At 48.4% G+C, this 18,580-nt stretch overlaps 1 protein-coding gene across 1 annotated transcript in view; it reads left to right on the forward strand.

Moving 5' to 3' along the window:
* The first annotated feature begins 14,181 nt into the window (after positions 1–14,181).
* Positions 14,182–18,580, forward strand: part of Plekhg3 (pleckstrin homology and RhoGEF domain containing G3) — a 42,974-nt gene continuing 38,575 nt past the window's right edge. The window contains exon 1 of the mRNA XM_032907968.1: positions 14,182–14,533. The gene's annotated coding sequence lies outside the window, so the exon portion shown is untranslated. The remainder of the gene's footprint in view (positions 14,534–18,580) is intronic.

An 18,580-nucleotide genomic window follows, 5' to 3' on the forward strand; every position in this document is an offset into this window, starting at 1 on the left:
TAGTAAAATCTACAGGGTCAATGTCAGAACCAGAGCATAATGCTTTTTTGTTTCTGTTTTAGGTAGCAGTTTCCTCTGAGATTGAAACATTTCACCGCACACAGAATCTCCTCAAACAGAAACAGCTTCAGGAAGTCCCCGAAACGGACCAGATTCACGAGCCCCTTCCTCTCAGGATACACAAACCAAGCTGCAAAGAAGACTATGAGGTGGGCAGAGCTGCCTAGAAGAAACAGAAACCAACAGAACTGTTTGGTCAAGGTTTAGATCAGAGTCACCTGGAAAGGACACTCTCCAACCTGTTGAGCTCAAGGTTTTCAGCTTTTGTGACCTGTCACCCATGTTGGGGTGGTCTTTGGTGATACAGATGTCTTTGAGTCATTTCTGCTCCTGAAAGTAACCCCAGTAAAACTCACAGTTTTACCAAGCTGTACTTAGCTGATACCCATACTTCAGTCTGTTGTGAGATCCCTACTTGGGGTGAGTAGATGTGTATGTTGCAACGCCTCAGAAAAAGTTTTGTCACACAACTCCCACAGAAGGACAGCGTAATGTCTGGCACATAACAGACCTTAATAACTATCTGGGGAATCACAAAAATTTATGGAACACGGTTTTAGGGTAGGAAATAGCTGTGACGTCACAGTGTGGGAGCGACTAGAGACAGGTTGCTTCCAGCTCTCCTTAGATGAGAGACAAGTATGCTATTCAAATGCCTGATGACAATCAACCGAATTCCTGTGTTAAAGCTATCTAATGGCCTCTTGCCAGAACGCACATCAGAGAATGAAGGTGGAGAAGGAAAGGAGGCAGAAGGTAGGCAGGGCAAGGCGCTGGACTCAGCTCTTTGGAGCTCAGAGCTGTCTCTTCTGACTGGGAAAGTGGCCTCAGGGCTCCTCTGTCAACACTTTCTGTAGATCAGACCAGATCAGGCTTCTCAGGTTTTTTCCACTTGTGACTTCATTTCACCTGAGAAATTTTAATTTGACTCTAAAACAGAGTATTTTTTTAAAAAAATTATATATATGTATATATATGTGTATATATATATATATATATATATATGAATATGCTGTAGCTGTCTTCAGACACACCAGAAGAGGGCATCAGATCCATTACAGATGGTTGTGAGCCACCATGTGGTTGCTGGGAATTGAACTCAGGACCTCTGGAAGAGCAGGCAGTGCTCTTAACCACTGAGCCATCTCTCCAGCTCCACAAAACAGATTTTTTAAAAATCACTTTCTGATGACAAACCATAGAGAAATTGATTTCAAAAGTATTCTTTGGTACACATATAATTTTTGTATTTATTAGCGATGATGTGAAAGTCATCATCTAATGAGATAGGTGTGCACAGGAGGCTGATCTCTGAGTCTAAGACCAGCCTGGTCTACAAAGCAAGATTCAGAATAACCAGGGCTAAACAGAGCATCCCTATCTCGAAACGCCTCTCCCCAGAAGTTTTATTTATTTTTATACTATGTGTCTGAGGGTTTTGCCTGCATGTATGCATGGGCACCCAGTGTGTATAGCTGCCTCGGAGGTCAGGTCCCAGTGACCTGGAGTTATGGTTGGTTGTCAGCTGCTCTGTGGGGTCTGAGAACTGAACCTAGGTCTTCTGGAGGAACAGCCAGTGTTCATCACTGCTGGGTCAACATTCCAGCCCTCCCTGTTTAATAATTTTTTAAAGCTGAAACTCATGTCAGTAACGTAAACAATAATTTTGTGGTTGTTTGTTTGTGCTTGGAATCGAACCCATGATCTCACAGATGCCAGGCAAGTCTTTGCTTTCCATAGTTAACGTCTCATGTTCCTATGAGAGCAGAAAGCGTTGTACACACACTGTAAACCACTGCCATCCATAGCACCCGGGAGTCTGTGAGCCTTGCACGGTGTGGTGTGTGGGCATGTGCGTATGAGGTGCATGTGTGCATGCCTTGCATGGTGTGGCATGTGTGCATATGAGGTGCATGTGTGCATGCCTTGCATGGTGTGGCATGTGGGCATATGAGGTGCATGTGTGCATGCCTTGCACGGTGTGGCGTGTGGGCATATGAGGTACATGTGTGCATGCCTTGCACGGTGTGGCGTGTGGGCATATGAGATGCATGTGTGCATGCAGAACCAGGCTGCGGCACAGTCATGCTCTGCCATCCTTAGGTGCTGTCAGGAAGACCTGGGATTCCTTACCAGCCCCACACAGAATTAATCTCCCTTGGGGCTGCTATCACCAGATGTGAGTGTGAGTGGCGTTCAGCCATTTCCCAATCATCCTCCCCAACCTAAAAAATGCCCAGGATTTGACAACACTCAAGCTATTAAAAAAAATTTAAAAGCCTTTTGAGCAGTGAGGAGAGCCTTGAGATAAGCTTGTTCTTTGAAAGGCAAATACACTTCAGGCGGGAGGGGGTGGAATATCTTTCCTCTCTTCGGGCATAATAATAAATGTTCACACAGAAAAGGCAGAACTGCAGATCTTTTCTATTTGTTTTGGGATTTATTATTTGATTTTACCAAGTTCCAGTAACCAGGACGGTGACTTCCGGGTGGGTTGATGGATTGGTGAGCGCCTGACTGGATGATTGGGTAGCTGGGTAAGTCCCTTCATAGATAAAGTAACAATGAGCTAAAGTTCCCCAGGAGAGCCACATCTATCTTAAGATTCTGCACATGGATGAACTGAATAGAGGGTCTCTTCTGGCTATTCCAATCTCTGACTCAAATGTGGTAAGAAGGAAACTAGGATATTAAGTTTGGCCTTGGAAACCCAGCACTAATAATCTGAAATTAAGAAAGAAAAACAACCAAACAGTGTGACCTTAATTATTCTAAACCTTATTTTTAATGATGGTTCTTAAAAGCTTTACTCTCCCTTGTAGCCTACTACCAGAGGTAGTAGAAAAGAAATGATATGGGGGAAGTGGACCTGTTTAGAAAGGGTCTTTGGAGCAACTCCTGTCTGTGTTGTTTGGAAATCAGCAGTTCAATTCACAGATCAGCAGCGGCAGCTCGACCCACTCAAAGATTTATTTATTTATTTTATATGACTACACTGTAGCTGTCTTCAGACACACCAGAAGAGGGCATCAGATCCTATTACAGATGGCTGTGAGCCACCATGTGGTTGCTGGGAATTGAACTCAGGACCTCCGGAAGAACAGTCAGTGCTTTTAACCACTGAGCCATCTCTCCAGCCCTCGATCCACTCAGAAACACTTCACGGATACAACAACAGTCCAGTTCCGTAGAGTTGGGTTAGCAAAAGCAGTGACACGACCTGACAGAGACAGCCAGGGCTCAGCCAGGAGGGACCAGGAGGGATAAAAGGAGAAGTTCTTGGCTGTGCTTCTCTCAGCAAAGTGAAGATCAGCAAAGACTTGAGACTCACAAGCACTGCACAGCTAGCTGTACCAGCAAGCCAAGCTCTGTCTCCGTCACTCCGTGGAGTCCTATTTAAACCCTGCGAACCTCACGTGTCCTGCCTCAGCATGTGCATCCAACCGGCCTGAGTCTGCAGAAGTGGCAGCACACCACCAGGTTTTTTCTCTCCATGGAGTCCCAACAAATGGAGCTCAACTATGAAAAGTGTAAGGCAGACCATACATTGTTAGCCAACAATCACTTATCACATGTCCTTTCATGTGCTTGCCTTAGCAGAATATCCTCTGTCCAGTGTCTACCGAAGCCAAACGTTTCTTCATGAGTCTGCCTGAGCCTTTCACACCTGTGTCCACTTTAACGAAACATTCCTTCATGTGTTCACCCCAGCAAAATGCCATCCAACCGACTTTCCAAAGAACCCTTACGTTTCTACTTCAAAACAGCAGCGACAACAAACCATCATCAGTTAGCTGTGTGCATGGGGAACTGCTAAACACCATGTCAGTGTTTTCTCTTTCCAGGCTGAGGTACTGAGAGACCTTAAGTGATTGCTTAAGGAGTAGAGCTAGCTGGGGTGTAGGGGCACCAACCTAGAACCCCAGCTCCTCAAGGAGTCAAGCAGGAGGAGCCCACATTCAAGATGAGCTTTGGCAAATTAGCAAGACCCTGTCTCAAAAATAAGATAAGGAGAGGAAAGTGTACTGGCTGATTTTGTGTGTCAACTTGACTTATCACAGAGAAAGGAGCCTTCCTTGAGGAAATGCTGCCATGAGACCCCGAAGTAAGGCATTTTCTCAATGAGTGATCAAGGGGGAGGGCCAAGCTCATTGTGGGTGGTGCCATCCCTGAGTCGGTGGTCTTGGGTTCTATAAGAAAGCAAGCAATTGGGGCTGGAGAGATGGCTCAGCCGTTAAGAGCACTGACTGCTCTTCCGAGAGGTCCTGAGTTCAAATCCCACAACCATCTGTAATGAGATCTGATACTTTCTTCTGGCATGTTTGAGCTAATAAATAAATCTTAATAAAAAGCAGCAAGCAATCCAGTAAGCTGCAACCGCATTCCTCCATGGCCTCTGTGTCAGTTCTTGCCTCTAAGTTCCTGTCTTTATTACCTTCGGTGATGAACAGCAATGTGGAAGTGTAAGCTGAATAAACCCTTTCCTCCCCAACCCTGACTAAGACACAATGGAATTTAGCTTTAGTGACAGGACCCTTGTCTTTAGGAGGCCCTGGGTCCCTGGTTCTTCTTGGATGAAAATGGGGATATGACCGCGCCTAGGTATGAAACTCAATACCTGATTTCCTTATGGCCATATCGAGTCAGAGATTGGAATAGTCAGAGGAGACCCTCTGCTCAGTTCATCTGTGTGCAGAATCTTTAGGATAGATGTGGTTCTCTTGGGGAACTTCACGTTATCTGTGAAGGGATGTACCCAGCCACCCAGCCATCCTGTCACACATCCATCAATCCACCATCAGTGCACCCAGTGGTCATTTGTTTTCATTGTAGACATGAGGGAGAGCATAGCTAGTGGCATCTGCGAGAGTCCAGGCTGAACATGACTAGCAGAATAGCCTGGGCCATGAGAGGAGAGAAAGAGGGGTTGGGAAAAGGGCAAACAGACCAAGAGAAGAGGCAAAAGCAGCTGAATTACATAGGAAAGAGAAGCTGTGGGGGTGGGGCGGGGGAGGGAATCTCAGGGGCCTGAGAGGTTAAAGATAGAATGTGCATGATGGGTGGGGTGGGCTTGGGGGTGAGAAGTCCTGAGGGGAGCCAGGACCCTGCAACAGGTACCTGCGATGCTGAGAGAACATGGCAGCACCTCAGCTATTTGTCCCAAGTTTCTTTGGAGCCTAACACTTATATATACCTCATAAAGCAAACATAAAACTTTAAAAAGAATTTTGCGGAGGTGGGGGTGGAGAGATGGCTCAGTGGTTAAGAGCACTCACTTGCTCTTCCAGAGGATCCAGGTTCCTGGTACCCACACAGTGGCTCCTAGTCATCTGTAACCCCAAGTCTAGGAGATCTGATAACCTCTTCTAACTTCTGAGGGCAGCAGCATGCACGCGTACACATGTGTACATGAAAGCAAAACATCTATACGCATTAAAAAAAAAATCAATAAATCTGAAGTAAACAAAATCAGGCCTCTGTGGGCCCACACCAACCTTCCAAAGAAAAAAGCCCTTGCAAAGAAAGAGCAGGCCCTTTGACAGGACGGCAGGGAGGTGGGAGAGAGCAATGTATCAAGTAACAAGATTTTCTGTAGAGAGGGGTATCGAACTGGCGGGGGCTGAGAAAGAGTCTAGGAACGGTTTTCAGAGTGTCCAGAAGTCTAAGCCTGTCGGGAAGCCAACTCTGTTCGAAGTGCTTGACCCTCAGCTTTGCTCCCTCAGTAGCCCAGGGGATTCTTCAAGTCGTAGCAGCAGGACTTCCGGGCGGCAGAGCTGTGGCTGACTTGGGAGCCTGTAGTTGCCAGGCACAGGCGCTGCTCACCTTTTAGAGCCATTTAGCTTGAGACACACACGAGTCCTGAGCCTCTCTGCTTTCTCTTCCCTTCTTGTGAGCATTATGGCCCTGTACAGAGGCTTCATTTCCTCATTCATTTACCAAGCCCGGAGACAAGCTGGTTAGTCGCTGTTGGGTACAGAAGGCTCCCAGTGCAGTTTTTTTTTTTCTTTTTTTCTTTCTTTTTTTTTTTTTTCCGGATCTGGGGACTGAACAGGGCCTTGCACTTGCTAGGCAAGCTCTACTACTGAGCTAAATCCCCAACCCCTCCCAGCGCAGTTTTAAGGTACTCACACTCCATCGATTGGACAGAGCAAGAAGAGTAAGGCAGCTCTCTCCTGGGGTTTAATTTGTTGAAGTTTGCTTGCTCTCTCTCTCTCTCTCACACACACACACACACACACACACACACACACACACACACACACACACACACACACACACACACACACCTGGCCCAGGAGCTGCCCGGAGGTCAGGTAGGCAAATTTGGAGCTAAGAGCACAGGTTCAGGCTGCAGAGACCGTGACGTCAAGGACCACGTGATAAGCGGGATAAGTGATCTGACTTCCTAGCCTCCATGTTAGTTTTCTCATTTATTCTCCTCCCTCCCCCTCCCTCCCTTCCTTGCTTCCTAGAGACAAAGTCTCATAGAAAGAAAAAAAAAATCATAAACTTCAAGGCTGACTTTGAACTTCTGATCCTCCTGTCTCCTGCCTCCCATCTCCCGGTTTGTGTGGTGCTTGGGATGGAACTGAGAGCTTCTTGCTTGGTATAAGCATCTCTCCCAGCTGAGCTATATCCGCAGCCCTAGGTTTTGTTTTATTTTAACATGGCAGAATCCAAGGTTTTCAAGATTGGAAGAGAACCCGGAAACTCTCTAAGGATGAGAAGAAAACGACTCGGTTAAATACAAGAGAGTAACAAAGGATGAGGAAGGCCAGACGATTCCACAAAGCGCCCCACATGCAGAAAGTATGGGTTTTGGTAGGAGCACCAGGCAGCCAAGGATAGGGCGGGCCTGTGAGTCTCGTCACTGCCACTGTGCCGGTGGAAATGCTCCGCTATGCCGCCCACCTGTGTGCCATTCTCACTTTCCTGGATGAGTTGCTGATGACTTAGGAGGCTCTCAGGACTGGGCCACAGTTACTCTAGCGTGCTTTAGAACCGACTTGTGTTTCCTGTGTGGTCTGGAGCAGACACCAAGGGAAGGGTATGCAGAATGGGCTACTGCGGTTTGTCATCTCAGGAGAGTCAGAGTAGCCAGGGCTGAGAACTCACAGGCCAATGCAATGAGCAAAACACAGCCGTGATTATAGTCAGCGAGAACTGCCTCCCTCTGCAAGCAGCTGGGCAATTACCTACTAACTAAGCTCTCCTTCCTGGTTTCGGAAGGATCTGGTGGAGTCCCTGCCCTGCCCTTCTGCTCTCCAAGGTGTTGAAGATTGAGGACTGCAAGGGAGTTAAGGTGGAACGCCTCGGTCTGATTTAAGAACAGCCAGACTTACTCCAAAGTCAGGAGGCCTCACAGGCTAGATCCTTTCATCGTTTGGAGCATGTGGGGATTGGCATGAGTGAAATAAATGTCATAAAAATTCTTATGAAGCTAGAAAGACCTCAGTAGTTAAGAACCCTTGCAGAAGACAAGATGCTCACTACCACCTGAAACTCCAGCTCCAGGGGTATCCAGTGCTCTCTTCTGGCTTCTGCAGGTGCCCGCATTCACATGTACGTACCCCTGCGCAAATGCACACATAGTTTTTAAAAATTATATATATTATAAATATTATAATATAAAATTTATATAAAGGTTCATTCATATATATATGTACATGTATACATACATACATATATATATGAATGCACATACCATGCTAGGCATGGTGGCATACACCTTATCCTCAGCATTCAGGAGACAAAGGCAGGTGGATCTATGACTCTGAGGTCAGCTTGGCCTGTATAGAGAGATACAGGCCAGCCAGAGCTACACAGAGACTTTGTCTCAAAAACCAAACCAAACGAACACCCCAAGAATATACTTGTTAAAGCTGGGTGTGATATGCATGCTGATAATCCCAGCTTTCAGAAAGTGGGTGAGGGAGGATCAGGGGTTCAAGGCCAGCCTTGGCTACATGAGTCCTATCAGACACCCACAAGACGACAAAAAGAATGAAGGTCTACATCAGCCCTGAATTAAAAAACAGCAACTCTTATGAACCGCATGCCTGAAAAACCTCTTGTACAAAAGGATCTAGAAGTCCTCCAAACAACTCAAACTACCATTTCACCCAGTAGGTCTGCTCCAGATGGCTTTTCACTTTGGTGTGGAGCAGTGCACAGCTTGTTTCTCTACACACAGTCTCGCAGACAGAAGAGCAGCCCACAGGCCAGACATCAGCGAAAGAACAGGCAAATCCAATGCCTCAAAGGGTTGTTGTGAGTGCCAACCAGGCCCTTTTCTCTGCTGATAAGAAAGGTGAGTATAAGAGATCTCCAGAAATGGTTCACACGGCCTCCCTGCTTCTTGAAAAACCACAAGTGATTGGCAAATGCTTCTGTTGCAGACACAAGTCAAACAACGGCTCATTTCCTTTAGATGCCTGTGGGGTGGCAGCGAGCTGTGCACGGGGCAGTCATTCCCTTCCCCCACGGCCTCTTCCTCTTTCTGATGTCACATTTTTCTGACACCAAGAACACAGGAAGCTATCAATAAAGAATTTCAAGGGGGACACCCCCACCCCATCCCTACCCCCTGCCATAACCCTCTCCAAGAGTTAATTATAAACCTTCCGTCTCAGTGGTTTTGGGAGAAGCTTGGGGCCACAGAGCTTTGAATTATTGAGTGTTCTAAAGCACTGAATTACAATGTCTATAATTTCATATAGCATTCTCTGCTGAAATGCAGAATTGAGTCCGCCCTTCCCTTACTTGCTGAGCATCCTAAGATGCTGATACAGTGGCCTGGGAGAATGGCTCAGTGGTTTAGAGCACTTGCTGTTCTTGCTGAGGACCTGGGTTCGATTCTCAGCACCCACATGGTGCCTTGCAATCATTTGTAACTGGTTCCAGTTAAGCTGAGTCATTCCTCAGTCTTGAAAAAAAAAGATGCTGATACAGTGACAGAGTTTGGTTGGTTTGTTTGTTTGAGACACGGTCTCTCTCAATAGCCCCAACTAGTCTCAAACTCATATATCATAAAGTTTTACAATGATAATAATAATAATGATAATAATAACAATAACAATAATAATCCTGATGGTATTTATTTTATGTGTATGGGTGCTGTGCTTACATGAATGCTTGGGTAACACATGTATGCCTGGTGACCATAGAGGCCGGAAGAGGACATCAGATCCCCTGGAACTGGAGTTACAGGTGGTTGTGAACTGCCATGTGGGTGCTGGGAATCAAATTTAGGTCCTCTAGGAAGAGGAGCCAACACTCTCAACCACTGAGGCATCTCTCTGGTCCTCGCTTTACTGATCAAAACGCACAACTCAGGTGAAGGTGGTGGTGTACGCTTTTGGTCTCACCGCTCACTAGGGAAACCGTTAACTAGTCTTGGCTGTCAACTTGGCTATAACCAAACTCCAAAAATGGAGGAGACACCTGGGAGTGACATTTGCTTAATTTGAAGTAAGAAGACCCTCTTCTAATCTGGAGCTTTGAAGTAGGAAGACAAGCCTTTAATCCAGGTGTTTTGACCTAGGGAAGGATTATCTAATCCGGCTTCTGATGGAAGCCTATAGGGGGGCACGGAAGGAAGCTTGCTCTTTGCCTGTGCGCCCTCGCTCTTGCTGGCAAGTCCATTTCTTCACTGGCGTTAGAGCCTCCTTCTTCGGGATTCCAGCGTATACCGCAGATCCAGCTGACACATCCAGCCTGTGGACTGAGCAACTACTGGACATTTGGACTTTCGGTTTATGGCAGCCTGTAAGTCATTCTAATAACCCTCTTTCTCTTTATGAGATCCATTCCATAAACTGTTACTCTAGAGAACCCTGACTAATACGCAGACTGAGGCAGCTACCCATAAAAGATGCTGGAAGCAAGAGCATCATTTAAGCCCAGAATTTCCAGAGCAGAGTGGAGCTGGGCCTGGCGTCATAGGTCTGTAATACCAGGTACTCAGGGAGTTGAGGCAGGAGGATCACCGCCCCACGGCTTGTCTGAGAGCTATAAAGTAAGTGCAAGAGGGGCCTGGGCAAGTTAATAAGACTATCTCAAAATAAAAAATAAACAAAGCAAAAGGGCCAGGCATGTAGCTCAGTAGAATTCTTGCCTAGTAGACATGAGTCTATGGGTTCAAGCCCCAGCACAAATAAACAACAGTAAGAACAAAACACTTCCTTCCCCGTCAAAACCCAGCCTGAGCCATCTGTTTAAACTGTAGTTAAAATGTACAGTCTGGCTATTGTGTAACTCAGTGAGAGAACCCATGTTTAGCACAGGTATAATTTCCAACACAAAACCCCAACTCAGCAGTTAAGAATAACCAGTGCAGTTGTCACTGTGTTTTAGAGTTCTGAACTGGTTAACAGCTCCTCCTCCTTCCTCCAACCCTACTCTGGACAGTTCGTGTAAATGGAGTTATAGAATATTCAGTTCTTTGTGATTGATTTCTCAGCAGTAGGCTTTCAAGCTCACCTGTGAATGGAGACGACGTTCTATTGTATTCTGCGTGGCATTCTCTCTATCAGCAGTGGATGGCTATTTGAGTTTCTATTGTGGGTCTGCTACGAACAATGCAGCTCTGAGCGTTAATGTCCACAGCGGTGTGTGGACAGGTGTGCTCATTTCTCCCAGGTACATTCCTGGGACTGGAATTGTGGGTCATAAGGCAAATCTACGCTTAATCTTTGAAGAATGGCCAGACTGTTAAAGCAGGCACAGCACCTGTGTGAGAGGGTTGCAGTTTCTCCCAGTCCTTATGAACACTCATGGTCACATGCTGCCTGTTACAGGCTTCAGATGCAGCGGGGTTCGCTGTGGTTTTTATTTGCATATCCTCTGATAAAGCTGTAGGTTTGTGTTTGGTGTCCATTTATATAGCTTCTTGGGGAGATGTCTATTTAGATCCTTTACACATTTAAAGATGGGTTGTCTTTTTATTGTAGAGCTTGTGTGTGTGTGTGTGTGTGTGTGTGTTTGTGTGTGTGTGTGTGTGTTACAGTACATTTCTCTCATTCTCCCCACCCCCTACTGCCCCCCAGTCTTACTATGTAGTCTAGGCTATCCTGGAACTCACTATGTAGACCAGGCTGGCCATGACCTCAGGAGATCACCAGTTTGTTTCTGCCTCTGGAGTACTGGGTTTAAATGTATGTACATATTAGCATACCTGGCTTCTTTCCTTTTTTTAAAAGATAAAGTCTCAATCTTATACCCTAGGCTGGAGGTCATTATGTGGTCCTGACTGCCAGGACTAACATGCCTGGCAAATTTTTTTTCAGTCCTAGTCACAGAACCTCATACATGTTACAAAAGCAACCCACCACAGAGCTGCAAGCCCTAGAGAGTCGCTCTTTTAATACAGAAAAGTTTGATACTGTGAAGTTTATTTCCTTTTGTTGTGTGTGACACACTTTCTTGCTTGTTTTTTTGTGGTGCTGGGCTTCAAACTCAAGAGCCCTGTCCACGCTAGGTTCTGCTAAAACAAAACTTGCAACCCTGAAAGTACAGAGATTTCAGAGTGTGACAGGGTCTCCTTTGAGAAGGATTTCTTCCATGTTTGGGGATGATGTCCGGTCGGCAGCAGCAAGCCATGGCTCCTACTCAAAGCCAGGAATACAGCTCCAGGGGATCTATCTTCTGAGTTTACATCCCTCCCTTTCCTGAAGTTCACAATAGAGCAGCTGAAATGACAATTTGGAAATGTCCTTTATTGTGAAAACTCAGTGGCCTTGGTGTCTGGGATTTGAAACTTTCATGCAAGGGTTGGTAGCAGGCTTTCAGGAGGGAAGGCATGAGAAACCCTGCGTTGGTTCCCGTGAGTCATCTTGACTCTGGTTGTTTGGTTTTCTCCCCCATAAACTAGGGAGAACACCTCCATTCTCCCTTCCAAGTGGAGGGGCTGTGAAGATGAATTAATTTGTATTTGTTAGACACTCTGAGACCTCAGATTAAAGGCATTACTGAGACTCAGGGTGTTATTATAATAATAAATGATTTAATAGCAGGGCGAGGCCGCTCGCTGAAGCAAGAACTGGTGGGAAGGCAGAAAGGCTCCAAGGTGAGAGGGGGCAGCAGCTTGAGACCCTGGTCCAGACACTGACTCTTGGAGGCAGGATCTGACTTTTCAGAAACCCTTGGTTGCTTCATCTGGCTTCAGCACGGCCTCATCGAATGCTTCCTATCAAGTTCTGCATAGTGAGATTACAATCTTTTCAGGAAACGGGCATATGAATTAAAGCAATTAGAAACAGCTTTGGAATCACGTTCAGGATGGACTCTAACATAAGTGTCTAGAAGGAAGTGGAGAAAGCTGGCTGGCTAAGTGTAGTTTTCCCTGTGGGTAGACTCCCAGGGCTACCACCCACCAGCTGTATGACCAAGCCTCAGTTTCTCCTTCCGTAACCACAACTGTTCTTGTAAAACTCTCAAAGGCTGACACAGTAAACACTCCAGTGTCGCCCCCTCAGACTACACCTTGAGGTGATGGATCTTGGCCAGACTGCTCTGTCCCCAGATCCTCAGTATTCTTCCTACAAAATGGAGTTGTGTATTCCTGCCTTAGTGGTTATAACGTGCCATGCACTTGGTAGCCATTCCCTAAACTATCATCCACATCTTTTTTTTTTTTTTTTTTTCTGTCGTGGCTAAGGAGCAAGGTGTGCATTCAAAAGTTTAAGTCTCGGGGTGGGGCTTCGGGGGGAGGGGATATCTTTGGAAGTTGAGAGTTTAAGATCAGTAGGAAAGAACTGGTAAGATTTAACAGATGAAAGAAGAAATCGGAGACCCAGAAAGTACAAGGTGGGAAGGAGTGGGACTTATCTCCTGCTCATCCCACCCGGTAGTTTTATCTCTGCGGTCCCTTCCCGGTAATCTCAGTTCTCACCGGTGCTGTCCTCCGGCCTGCGGCTCTTCAGGCCTTACCTGCGGACTAAGTTATGTGGGCCTTACTTTTTGGCCCTCCAGGAGAGACGTCTCCCGCAGTCAGGAGCAAGGACTGCTTTAATCTTTACCCTTCCCAGGGATCCCGTTTCAAAGTCACCTGAAAGCCATTTCCTCTCTCTCTGCCCCGCCCCTCCCGTAAATCACTAGGTGCTTGTTTTTCCTCGGAGCAGCTTTTTTTTTAAGGGTACTGGTGGAGGAGGGGATTTAGGATTTTCACTACTTCTTCTGACAGCATCTACCACTACTTCCCCTCAGATCTTTACCAACGAAAGATTTAGGCTTAGTGAGGTGTAGTAGCGCGCACACCTATAATTCCAGCATTCTGGAGGATCACCCAGAGTTCTGGGCTAACTTGGCTACACAGTGTGGGCCTGTCTCAAATCAAAAAAATAAAAACAATGATTAGGACGTGGTGGTGCACACCAGTAATCCCAACATTCGGGAGATAGAGGCTGAAGAATCATTACGCTCAAGATCACAGCGCCCTCCCCCCACCCCCGCCAGTCTCAGCTAATTGAAATCCTGCTTCCAAGAAAAAAAAAACGCCAAACCAAATCTTAACTTGTCTGTAGTCTAAGTTCTTGTGATACAACACTTCCCTCCCATCCCCCAATTTTCTCATCCCCTAATTTCCCAGTGCATGCCTTTTGTTGGTAGCCAAAATGGGGTCCACTGCCTTTCAGGTTCCTCAATCTGTTTTTCTCACCAACAGTCCCGCTGAGCGCCCCACCCCGCCCCGAGTTATGCGCTTCTTATCTCTTTCTCGTTAGAAGGTAAGATTTTACAACTGTAAAGAGCCCTAGTTTCGGTGAGGAATTCGAGACGTGCCTTTCTGACTCAGCGGTCGTGGTGACCTGTTCCAGCAGGACTAGGACGTCCTTGCTATCTAGACCAGTGCTTCTCCCGGGAAGTCTAGGGGTCTGGGCTCGGAGTCCTCTCTAGTCAGAAGGAACCCAGTCTAGAGGTTTTGACTGCCCTCTCGGCGTGAGATCAGGGCGGTGACACTAGAGTAACCCTCCACGTGCGTCTTGGGATCCTAGAGTTCCAGGTGGCAAGGGACCCACACGCCGGGCCACGCGGGTTAATCATTAGCCACGGCGGCCGCTGCCTACAACCCGAGACCCAGCCTGCTCGCTCCGCCGCGAAGGTTCCCCGGTCCCCCCAGAGCCGCCAATTGCTGGATCTCAGCCGCGAGCGCAGTCTCCACCCACTGGAAACATTCCTGGTCCGCCCCTCCCTGGCTCCCTCCCTCCTTCCCTCCTCCCGCCGCAGCCTGGACCCGGTTCGGCCGCAACTTCCTGCCGTGTGCTGGGGAACCGTGCGCATTCCGGGGGTCCCCCGGAGTCTGGGTGCTCGCAGCGGGCGGAGGCTGGGACCGCGGGGCGGCCAGCCGTGGGCGGGAGCAGCCGGCGGCCACTGCGGCTTCCGAGAGCGACTTTCAAATTCCAACCCGCTTCGCCGCGCCACCTGGGCAGCCCCGCGCGCCTGGCGCGTCGCGAGCCGGCGGGGCGGCCACGGCTTGGTGAGTGTCCCCTCTCCCTTTGCCCGTGCTGGTTTGGCTGAGTGGCGGCGCTCTGCGGGGACCCCGGGCTAGCCCTCTGTGGGATGAGGAACTGGCCCAGGGCTGCTTCGGACGCACTCAGAGGAGGTTGGAGCGCGCGGGAAGGTCGTAAGGGGAGTCATATTTTATCCCCACCCCGGAAACCAAAGCAGCATAAGCTTTACAGAGTTTGAAATCCGGGCAGCTCTCGACGTTGCCACCACCTCTTGTGTTCACTGACCCCCGTGAGCTCGTGCTTGCCTGAGTCTGTGGCCCCTTCTAGAAGGACTCCCCTCTGGTCCTGCCAGCCCTGGAGTGCGCAGGCACTCAGCCTGTTCCGGGTTGATGCCACACCGTGCTTCTGGGAATCTCAGCTGCCTGTCCTGGCGGATTAGAGTGGGTGTCAGAAGCCGAGTGTACAGAAGCTGCAAACTTAGAACCCCTTCATGCCGCTCCTAACAGCCTCTCCCTCCCCTCCATCTGGTTTGGCCATTTGCACCCCTCTCTCAGTTCTTCGATTTGGGAAGCGAAAAGGCTTGCAAGCTTCACTTGTTCAAGATGCTCCTTCGTGGCAACGTTTTATTCTGGAGCTACTTTTGAAAACAAAGAGGAGGGAAAAAAAAAAAAAAAAAACCGGAGCAAGCGGCGTGGTGGTTGGAGGGTGGAGAAAAGCGGCTTTGAGAGGTGGTGCTAAAAGTGTTAGAGTATCACCTAGAGTCACTAAACTCTTGGTAGATTAAGGGCTGTTAAGGTCGCTGATCCCCCACTCTCACCCCCAACCCCCCCAGCAACCGATCACCACCGAAGCACTTTACAGAGAACCCTAGTCTTGGGGTTCCAAAGCTGTGCCTGTTCAAGAATGCATTCCAGTCACAATTAACCTTCAGAAATAATTAGTGTGGAGTATAATGACAGCCTGAGAGGCAGTCCAGTGCTGTGCCTGGCCTTCCCAAGAGTTCCTTTCCAGCCTCTCTGCTGAACTGGAATCTCGTGCCTAACTGTGGTGCTACTGCTATTCCTTTACGGTTCTGCTCACTGGATGGCTCACAGACCCGTCTCTCATTTGTAGACATACTCCTAACATGGCCTGCTTGCCTCCGCTGGCCCCCCTTTCTATACTTTTCCCACATGGTGTTGGGAATCAGGAATGAAACAGGGCCTGCTTTCACCCCTCCACTTAGTCTGGGCTGATAAGGGTGGGCAGTGTTTTAGAGCGGCCTTGGGGCGTCTCTATTGACTTTTATCAGAGGTAGCCTGGCTAGGAGAGATGGGAAGACCACTGGACAGGATTTTTTTGCTAGAGATTTAATGCTGGCCCTATTGCACCACATCAAAGGTTGACTGGCTGTTTGAGTTTTCCATAAACTCCTATCAAAAAAAAAAAAAAAAAAAAAAAAAGAGCTGTGTGTTGTGTAGTGGTTGCAAGGGGCCCTTAAGTGTTTGCTGGATATGCCCCATGTGCGACACAGGACATGGTGGACACCAGGAGCTAATTGTAGCAGTTTACTCTCTGGCTTGTAATATCTTAGTCCCAGAGTAAACATTGGCTTTACCAAACCCACTGCTATCTCAGGGTCACCGTGTTTACACTAGAACAGGCCAAAGGTCATGGCCTGAGAGATGACCAGACCTGAAGGGGGGTGGGGGAAGGTGTGGGTCTCAGATGTAAGGTCTGCCACTCCCACCCACTCACAACCCTGTACAGGCTCTGGTCCTGAGACTGAGAGGTTGCCACAAGCTGCCACGGGCCCTGAAGGGTTAACTGTGAAGCGGCTCTCTGTTGTGTTGTGGGTGGAGAGGACTGTGGTGATGGGAGGTGTTGTCTTTGCAGCTGCACGGAGGGCTGACTTCAGTCCAGCCATCCCAGGCTGTTCTCTGGCCCTGGCCACTGTCCTGTCCTGCTTCTCTGGCCAGCTGCGAGTCCACAGGCCTTTGTTCGAGTGCTGTAGCCCTCCCTCCCCATTACCCTCCCTCCTCAGTTTCTAGAGTCAGGACATGGTTTGGCATTACTACAGTAGGAAGCTCTTCTGGAGGCCTGGGTCCGACAGACCTGGAGGCTCATCCTGGGGCCTCCAATGCTTCCCCAGTACACACTGGGTCTCTTTTCTCATCTTTCCCTCCTTCCTATATCCACGCATCTTAGATCTATTATTCATCCATTTTTATTTAGCATCTTCTATGTATGATTACTGGGCATTGGGGGTGGGGTGGGGGCCCAGCAGTGACTGAAATGAGGTTTTTAGCAATTATTGACCTGGTGGAGCAGAATTCTACTTGAGGGGAAGTGAGCAGAAAACGAAATGGATCATGGAAAGAGCGTTTAAAGTTACAGGAAGGTATGTCGGAAAGGTCAATGTGAATTGTTGAGGAAGGGAGGAGGTGACAGCTATCCTCTAAGGAAGGGACTTTGGAGTTGACCATGAGGTATTTTCTTTGAGCCCCAGATGGCTATCCCTTGAAACCCAGGTCAGCATCCTGATGTGACATTTAGGAGCAGGGTTTGGAGTAGCACAGACCCAGGTTTAAATCTCCAACCTGACAACTTCCCAGCCCTGCAGCCCTGTGTTGACTAAACCCCTTTAGGTCTGTTTCTCACCTGTACAGTGGAGTTTGTCATCCAGCCGCCCGCATGCAGCATTGTGAGAGTGAACAGAGAGATAACGCATCTGCAGTGCTTAGCAAGCCCTACAGAACCGCGCACAGTGATTTATTTCTCCCACCAAATTCTACAGAGGCAGCAGCAATGTTTCCAGCCAGTGCTAGCTGGGACTCTGGACGAGAAGCATTTGAAGTATTGGGAAGGAGCAGGGAAATCAAAAGGAGGGCCACTGGAAGGCTTCTGGTTGAGGAGTGAGGGAACCTCTCTAAGCTACCCTGGAGTGCAGTTGGCTGGGGATGCGGGACTCCTAGATGTGTGCCGGCCATTGTCCCTCAGATAGGAAGGGTAGCCTAGGGCAGCTCTGGCCTGCCTGGCTTTGGAATTCCCCCTGCTTCCAGTCAGTTGATGAATCACACCTTGGTGTCGTCCACTGTCTTCACCCTCATCCTCCATGTGGGTTTGTTTTACTAGGCGGGGATGGGGATGGGGAACATATTGAGAATAAGGGCTAAGGGCATGAGGGGAGAGGGGTACAGGGCAAGCAGGCTGTTCAGGAAGAGTCCAATAGAGGTTCCGAGGAACCCTGCAAAGACTTTTGATAGCAACTCATTCACCAGGGACCAGAATGAGTTAAAAATGTGGGTCAGCTTGTGGGAGTCCTTTTCCCAAGGGGGCTCCTGAGGATCAAACTTAGGCCATCAGGCTTGGTGGTGACCACTGAGCCATTTGGTTGGTGCAGAAATTTGTAGAGTCTTGCTGTGTTGTCCAGGCCGGCTTCTCTTTCCTGAGCTTTAAAAATCTCTACTCAGGATTGCAACTGGCTGGATTATGGACAGTCATAGGCACTTTGAGAGTTCAGGGTCAGGAATACTCAAATCCAAGCGGTCTCTGCCCAACCGTGTGATGGGCCTGTCCCCTCCCATCTCTGCTAGAACGGTCAGCCTCCTCCAGAGCAGTTTAATCTAAAACGTTGTTGTCAAAGTTTGTGGTCAGTGGTTTCCTGGGGGCCCTCCTGCTCAGGAAGTGAAATATGCACAGTGGAGGGCCAGGCCTGGGGAAGTGGTCATCAGCCAGGCCACGCCCACAAGGCCGCTCCAGGCGCATGCGCGTACAGGCAGGGTAGCGGGATCTACCCTGTGATGAAGGAACTTTTGGAGACTGTCAGTTGGTATATAGCCAGATAGAATCAGGCCTCAAAGGAAGTTAGGAAGAGGGTCCTGTGTAGCCTTGAACATGTTTGTGACATTGGTATCCTAAAGGAAGAAAACTGGGCCCTTGGTCAGCAAGAGGCTGGTCTAGAATTGCTAGCTGCTCTTCTGGTGTCAGCCATCTGGGGACCAGGATATCTTGTTCACTGGATCTGAGATTCGCTGGTTTCTCTTCCCTCCTTTGAAATAGGGTTTGGCTGGACAAAGAGCTCTGTTTTTTTG

This window comes from Rattus rattus, chromosome 7 (assembly GCF_011064425.1).
Source record: "Rattus rattus isolate New Zealand chromosome 7, Rrattus_CSIRO_v1, whole genome shotgun sequence".
Classification (NCBI taxonomy): domain Eukaryota; kingdom Metazoa; phylum Chordata; class Mammalia; order Rodentia; family Muridae; genus Rattus; species Rattus rattus.